The 6,976-nt window shown below is 45.1% G+C and overlaps 1 protein-coding gene across 1 annotated transcript in view; it reads left to right on the top strand.

The window, feature by feature from the left end:
- The window catches only part of ABAT (4-aminobutyrate aminotransferase), a 28,048-nt gene that overhangs the window by 2,762 nt on the left and 18,310 nt on the right, over window positions 1-6,976 (top strand). The window lies entirely within an intron of this gene.

Consider the following 6,976-nt stretch of genomic DNA (forward strand, 5'->3'; position numbering starts at 1 on the left):
TCTTGAACTGGAAAGCACGCCAAAAGGTCAGGCTGCTGCCTTAAGGTAGCATCAGTTTGCATTAGTGCCTGCCCATGCCCTTCTAGGATGCTGATCTGTTCTGTGGCTGCTGCAGCCTCCCCAGGCAATCTGCCTATTGCTGAGCTGACCTTACCTTTACAACTTTTTTCTAATATTTAGCCCAAGTTTCGAAACAGGAAAAGATCAAATCCTCACTACTTGTCGTTCCCTCAAAGGACCTGGAGACTGGATTGTTTCTTTTTCCTTTGCAGCAGCCTTTTACATATTTGATAACTATTATCTCTCCCAAGACCTCATGCTTTTCTCTCAGCTGGGCTGAATACTGTTTCAGTCTCTTCTCATAGGTCGTGTTTTTCTCCTCCAGATTCTCTGCACTTTTATTGCAGTGCCCTAAGTGGGCTAGTGCTTGTTGAGGCTGTACCTCACCTGTCTCAGCCTGTTCCCTGTCTCTCTGCAGAGGATAATAATGTTTGTCACACAGATGTGCTGCAGTAAAGTCTGAGAGATGCTCATATTAGTTATTAACTTTGTCCCCATCACAGTTATTACAAAGAGCTGGAAAGCCACGAGAAAGATTTATCTTCAGTCCTACTTTTGTCTCCAGTATTAATCCTTGCTAAGACTTTTTGCTTTTTTTTAAAATGAGTTTGTACATTAGAAGCCTCCCCAGGAAATCAGAGAGAACAACTTGGATTTGTGTGAGGGATATGTGGGAGAAGCAGAGAACGGTCCCATTCTCTGGATTGGAGAGGTCAGTTTGAGGTCAGCTGCAGCTGATGAACTGGAAATTGGAGAGGTCAGGTTGAGGTCAGCTGCAGCTGATGAACTGGAAACTGGCTATTGGTGACTCTGGAGTGCAACTTCTCCCACTGACCTTAGGCACCTTTACTTTTCTGTCTGGCCAACACTTCCACAAAAAGTTGGGATATATTAAAATGTTGATATAAAAGCCTGTTGTTGGAAGAAGGCTCTGCTACAAGGCAGAGTCCAAGTTTGGACTTCAGTTCTCGGTTCATTGAGTAAATGTGAGGCCTCTGATGTTCCTATCTAGTTTTCTTGTTCCTCTTGTGCCCCGGAGGGTGGTTTCCCATCTGGGTGTTCCTTGTAGTTGTTCAGCTCTGGAGGTGTCCTGATGAGCTCTCGTAGCTGTTACTCTGGTCTGTTGTGCTGCAAAAAAGGAAGGATGTTATGACTACTACAAGACCAGCAGTTAGATGTTCCTGTAACTCTACTGAGGAGTTGATTTGGGATGGTGCTGTGATGGGGAGGAGGAGCTGTTCCTGCTCTTTCTTATGGGAGCTTCCACTTCTTTATGGCCTGTGTGGTATCAGTGTTTTTTCATCTTTGGTGAATCCTGTTCCAATAAAATCTGCACTGTGAATGTGGGAGTACTGAAACACAGACAATCTCCTGTGGAAGAGCTTCTGATCTTCCAGTGTAAGCACTCTGTAAATAGCAATCTCAGTTTTCACAATGTTATGCAATAGTGATGTTCGTTTCCCAAACATTTCTAGCTAGCCTGGCCTTTTGCCATTCCCTTTCAAGATCTGTTAGTAACAGATTCTACTTGCAACACCTAAAAGAGGACTCGGGGGAAATCACAGTCCTCCTACTTTTGGCTGTCAGGGCCTCTTTGCTCTAAAAATTCTGTCTGGAAGGTGGTTTGACAGACACCGTGGAGGGGAAGTTAAGGGCATGCAAGGGAGATTGCCTGTCTGCACAGAGCAGCAGTGCACAGGGAATGTGCCTCCCTGGGGTCTGCAGAGCTTCTCCACTACACCCCTCACAGTGAGACACTTGTCTTCAAGAGATCTGGTGTGTCAGCATGTTCACCTTTCCTTTTCTTCCCTTGGGATAGTCCCTTCTCTTAATTACTCTGATGTAATTTCACTGCCTCCACTGGAGTTTCTCCCAGGTAATATCCAGTTATTGTAGACTCAGGAACTATGTTCATGTGAGTGTTGTGGTCAAACCCATCAGAGGTTTAAGCTCTTTCTAGCCTTGCGTTGATCCCAGCTCTTCTTATCAGAGATCAGCACTAAGCACAAACTTACCAGTGGTGCTCTTTGTGACTACCAACCTCCCCAAATTAGCAGGGTGCACTTTTATTATGCTGCTGTAGCAATGTGGTACTTAGTTAAACTTGCTGAGTGAGACACCTGGTGAGTAATGGGGGCAGCATGAAGAGGAGGAGTTGGGAAATGAGCTTTTCTGTCTGCTAGCAAACGGCAACATCCTGTTAGATGAGAGGGAAGGATGTGATAATTTGCTGATGTTACTCAACTGTTCAGAAAGATGATGTGTGTTGCAGAGAGCTTTGAGAAGTCTGCAAGAAGCAAGAAGAGTAGAATTTAACCTACTGTGCTCATCCTCTTTAGATGGGATGGGTAGGAAATTCTCTGCAAATTGTTCAGCTGATGTACTCTTTGATAATTAGGTTCATTTACAATGTGTACTTTTGTGTTTTGACTTTTGCCATCATGAGAAGAGGCAGCTTTGTTTGCTAGGGAAAAAAGGGTCCTGTTCTTGGCTGTGTTAGCTAAATGTAATTTAAGAGCTTTCCTAAGCTGCTTCAGAGACAGACACTCTGCTGGAGCCCATTAGCTCTACACACTTTTGAGAGCTGAGGTCATGTCATTTGGTCCTGTTCTTAAGATAATATAACACAAGAAACCCCTTTTCTGTGGCAATTTGATCAAGTCTCAACAGCAACTCAGTGGATTACCTTTTATTACAAAGTTAATGCTGTTAGTTCACTAAAGGATTAGCCACCATTGAAAACACCTTGCTTGGACATGGTAAGAATCTCAGGTTTTATCTGTCTCTGCTGTCATTTGGAAAGGCAAAGTTCAAAGCCAAGACCCGACACACAAACGTCTAAACTCCTAAATACCAAACTGGAGCAGCTTGAGTTACAGGGTGACTTCAGGGTTTCTGTTGCAGGGTAAATTGATATTAGAAAGTCAAACAGGAAAAATTTGGGCTAAGTTGTAAAGTACATTGAGTACCTTCAAGACAGAAATGGCAGTTGAGCAGAGCCCACTGCAGTTTCCCAGGGGATGAAACACTACAGTGAGTGACCTGATTTATTTGCATTTACTTGCATCGTTAGGAGACTGTGATACTGATGCTTGGGTTGGGGGGAAGCAAGAGAGACAGAGCATGGCCTGAAATCCTCCTCCAAGCAAAACAAAGCAGGTATTGATGCAGCCATCCATCATCATGTCCAAGTGCTTGGAAAAGCCTTTGCAGGAGAGGGCTACCTCCTGGAGCTCTGCTGTGTGCAGGGCCTTGGGTGCCAGGAAGCAAGAGGCAGCACCCGTGCCCTTCTGTTATTCAGGGCCTGGAGGACAAAGCATTGCAAGGGATCCAGAGCAAGGGATGCCAAAAACCTGGAGAGTCCTCCTGCAGGGGGTGGCCAGGCTGTCTTCCAGCAGGGCTCTGACGTCGGTGCCTTTTGAGAGTGGCCTGAGGTCCCAGTTTAGCCTGTGGAATAAGGGCAGGCTATGAGGCTGTACTGAAAAGGGCTGTCTGAAGGGAGCAGTGCTGGGGCCATACCCCTCTGCTTGGCAAACTGAGCTGGAGTCCTTAGCTAGTCAAAACTGCTTTTTCATTTGGTTATCTTGAGCCTTTGAACAGGTCCCTGTATGCTGAGGTAGCTTTGGGCTGCAAAAGTTGTGGGCCATGTGGCAGTGAGAGAGTTTGTGTTCATAGAATCATCAAGGTTGGAAGAGACCTTTAACATCATCAAGGCCAACCATTAACCTGTCACTGCTGTAACCCCTAAACCCTAAACCATATCTTCCAGTGCCACACTGATCTTGATCCAGGCCAAGATGCCTTTGACCTTCTTGGCCACCTGTGCACACTGTTGGCTCAATAGCTGATGCTGTTGTGGTGTCCTTAGCCCAGGAGAGCTCCTCACATGTGAGTGCTGTGACTGGCACAGCCTTTGTGTGCAACCCAAGTCACACAGAGACTGAGCTCAGGAGGAGCCACTTGCACTGTCATTACAATTTCTGCTGAGAGTCCCAGTTTACTTGAATAAGAATAGGGGAAGGAAAAAAACATTAAACTTGTCAAATCAGAGGAATCATGTTTTTGTGGTCTTATAATTTGGGTTGTTTCATTTCTTTTTACAACCCTGTGAACAAGTATGCATATCTGATGGGTAGTGAAGTGAGCTATTTGGAACAAACCCAATGACCTTGCTAGAAATTGTGTGAGTTTATTATTATGTATTATCATTTATTATACTCTCAAAGGGAGAAGAGCTTCATTTAAAAATAAAAAGTCTGAGGATTGGCTCCACTTTGGTTTTAGCTTTTGCTATCAAAGGCTTCATTAGTGTGTTAAGGTTTTGGGTTTTTGAGGGATTTGTTCTAGCCTATATGCTTCGTCCTGTACCTATGGAGAAATAAAAATCCACCACTTTTCCAAATCCTTTGGTCTGGTGACACAGGGCATTTTTGTTTTGTTTATGGCAAACTGTTCCTTCAGATTCCAGCCAGGAGGTGGAACAATGCTTTGGCAAGTGTAAGATCAATAAATTGGTACAGCTGCCATTATACTGGAGTTAATAAAATGACACACTCTTTGGCTGCTGAACACAAGTATGTGAAATAAAATTTGTATCAGTGAATCAGCCTAGAAATTACTAGCCTGTAGAGCCTGATGACATGTGGTTTGCTTTAGGAGATAACAAGAAAGTGCAGGGAAACCTGTCACGTGTGTTGCTTAGTTTTTAGGTGGGCCTGGCTCACAGACTTATTGACTACAATTGTAATTTGGATAAGCTGCTTTTGAAGCCTTTGTTCAAAAAATACTATCTCACAAATTGACTAACATTACTAGTTTGATAAAAATGATCTTTCTATCAACTCTTCTTCTGGAAAGACCTGTGTGTTTTTGTTTCACTTGAGCAGTTTTGCTGTATATGGAAACCTGTCTGTTGACAGACATAAGTTCTGCCAGTGTGAAGCAGTGCAGCACTGCACAGCAAAGTGCTGGTCTTGATCACTCATATGTGCCCTTAGCAGATATATCTGGTTCAATGGACCTGTGCAAAAGAGACTGCAGCATGAACAGTAGCAAAAAGATGATGATGATCTACAAAGCAGGCTGAGTGGTTTTGGTCTTTGTTACAGTCTGGCTGCTGGAAGCAACCTCCCCTTGATTTGTGCTGCTAAACAAGTAGGGCAAGAGCAAAATACTCTCCAGCTTAACTCCCTGTTGTATAGCTCCGTGAATTTGTGTTTTTGTAGGGGAGACTGTGCCCTTTGCAATATCTACAATAAAATTTGCTTGGAGAAATAACTGAATTTGTGTTTAATTTAGAATCCTCATCTGTTAAAATATTTCACAGATTGTCCTTCAGGGAAGGAAAAGAGGGGAAATGTCATCCACCCCTCCCAGGTGATGACCAGGACTTTTGGCATGGGTTTTAGAGCCTGACAGTCAGGCACCTTGCATGCTTGCAGGAGTGCCTTGGGTGTTTGCAGAAGGGGAAATCTTGAATCACTGTCCAAACAAGGGCATGTGTTGTGAGGACTCAGCTGAAAAGTAAGGATGGCAGTGTGCTCCAGGTGGGAGGTGAATGGAGGGGATGTGGTGGCACAGGGTCCCTGGCAGCAGAGAACCAGGCAGGGCTGGGGAGGAGGAGGAAGAGGAGGAGGTTATAGTTACCTGTCTTAAATTTGCAGCTATGTCAAACAATTCCAAATATGCTGCTGAGTTTCCATGTCTTTCCTGTTACTGCTGACTCCCAGAATGTCCTGTATGTTCTGTGCCTCTTGGTGCTTCCCCTTTATCATATGAAATAGCACCCAGAGCTTGGGGGGGTGGAGAGAAGAAGACAGGAAAAAGAGAAATGTTTGCAGCTGGTTTGCTGTGATCTCCACCAGGGAGTGAGCAGGAGCACAGAAGGGTTAGTCTGGTCTCTTTCCCCCTTTTGGACTTCATAGTGTGTCTACTAAACCTCCAGTTTCATTGGCTAAGAATTGTGGAGATTTTTATATGCAGTAGCTTTTTCTCCTCAGTGGAGCAGTTGCCATGCAGGCTCCAATTTACATGAATGCTAAACAGAATGACACAAAAATGGTGCTGCTGTAACGAAACCTATTAATAGCTTTGCAGAGAGGCACTGACGCATCGCAGATATAAGGACTCGGAATTAAAGCTGTGGAGAATAATCATCTTTGCAGACTAAGTTTTCCCAAGATGAGCAGTGACTTTAAGTGCTCAGTTAGAGATGCTTTCAAAGGGCTGTGATTTTTCCAGATAGTTTCTCAAAATCAGGTTTGCTTGAGACATCTCAGCTTGGGCTGACACAACCTGAGGCAAACACCTCCAGTCACTGCTGGAAATCTTGGCTGAATGGCTGTACTCAGAGCACTGCTGAGCAGTATCATAGGATACCTTCTGTTTCCCTTGATAAATATTTGGTTTATTTGACAACTGTTGTTTCCAAACACAAAAGGTTTGTAGTAGATTTCTGAACCAGAGCTCTGGCAGTGAGAGGTGGTGGTGGATGGAAGTGTGGAGGGGCTGGTGCTGCCTGGGCTCCTGGTGGCAGTGCCACACCCCAGGGCTTTCCATGCCCCTGGGTGCTGACCTGCCTGCCCTGGCATCTCCCTTCCTCGGCCTCTGCCAAATTTGGGGTGTGTTTTACCAGTTTAGCACCTCTCAGCACTGCCCTGGCACAGCACGATGCTGGTGAGTGGTAACTTCAGACCCTGCTGCTCTGAGTGCCTCGGGCAAAGCTGGTGCTGTCTGACTCCCAGCACTGAGCCAGACTCTGAGCTCAGCTGAGCTTTCACCCGGCAACAAGGAGAGATCAAGATCTTCTGCCAGATGAGGCCACAAAGTTGCTAAGAGGACTGGAGCATCTCCCCTATGAAGACAGGCTGAGAGTTGGAGCTGTTCAGTCTGGAGAACAGAAGGTTGTGTGGAGACC

This window comes from Acanthisitta chloris, unplaced genomic scaffold (assembly GCF_000695815.1).
Source record: "Acanthisitta chloris isolate BGI_N310 unplaced genomic scaffold, ASM69581v1 scaffold13516, whole genome shotgun sequence".
Lineage (NCBI taxonomy): Eukaryota > Metazoa > Chordata > Aves > Passeriformes > Acanthisittidae > Acanthisitta > Acanthisitta chloris.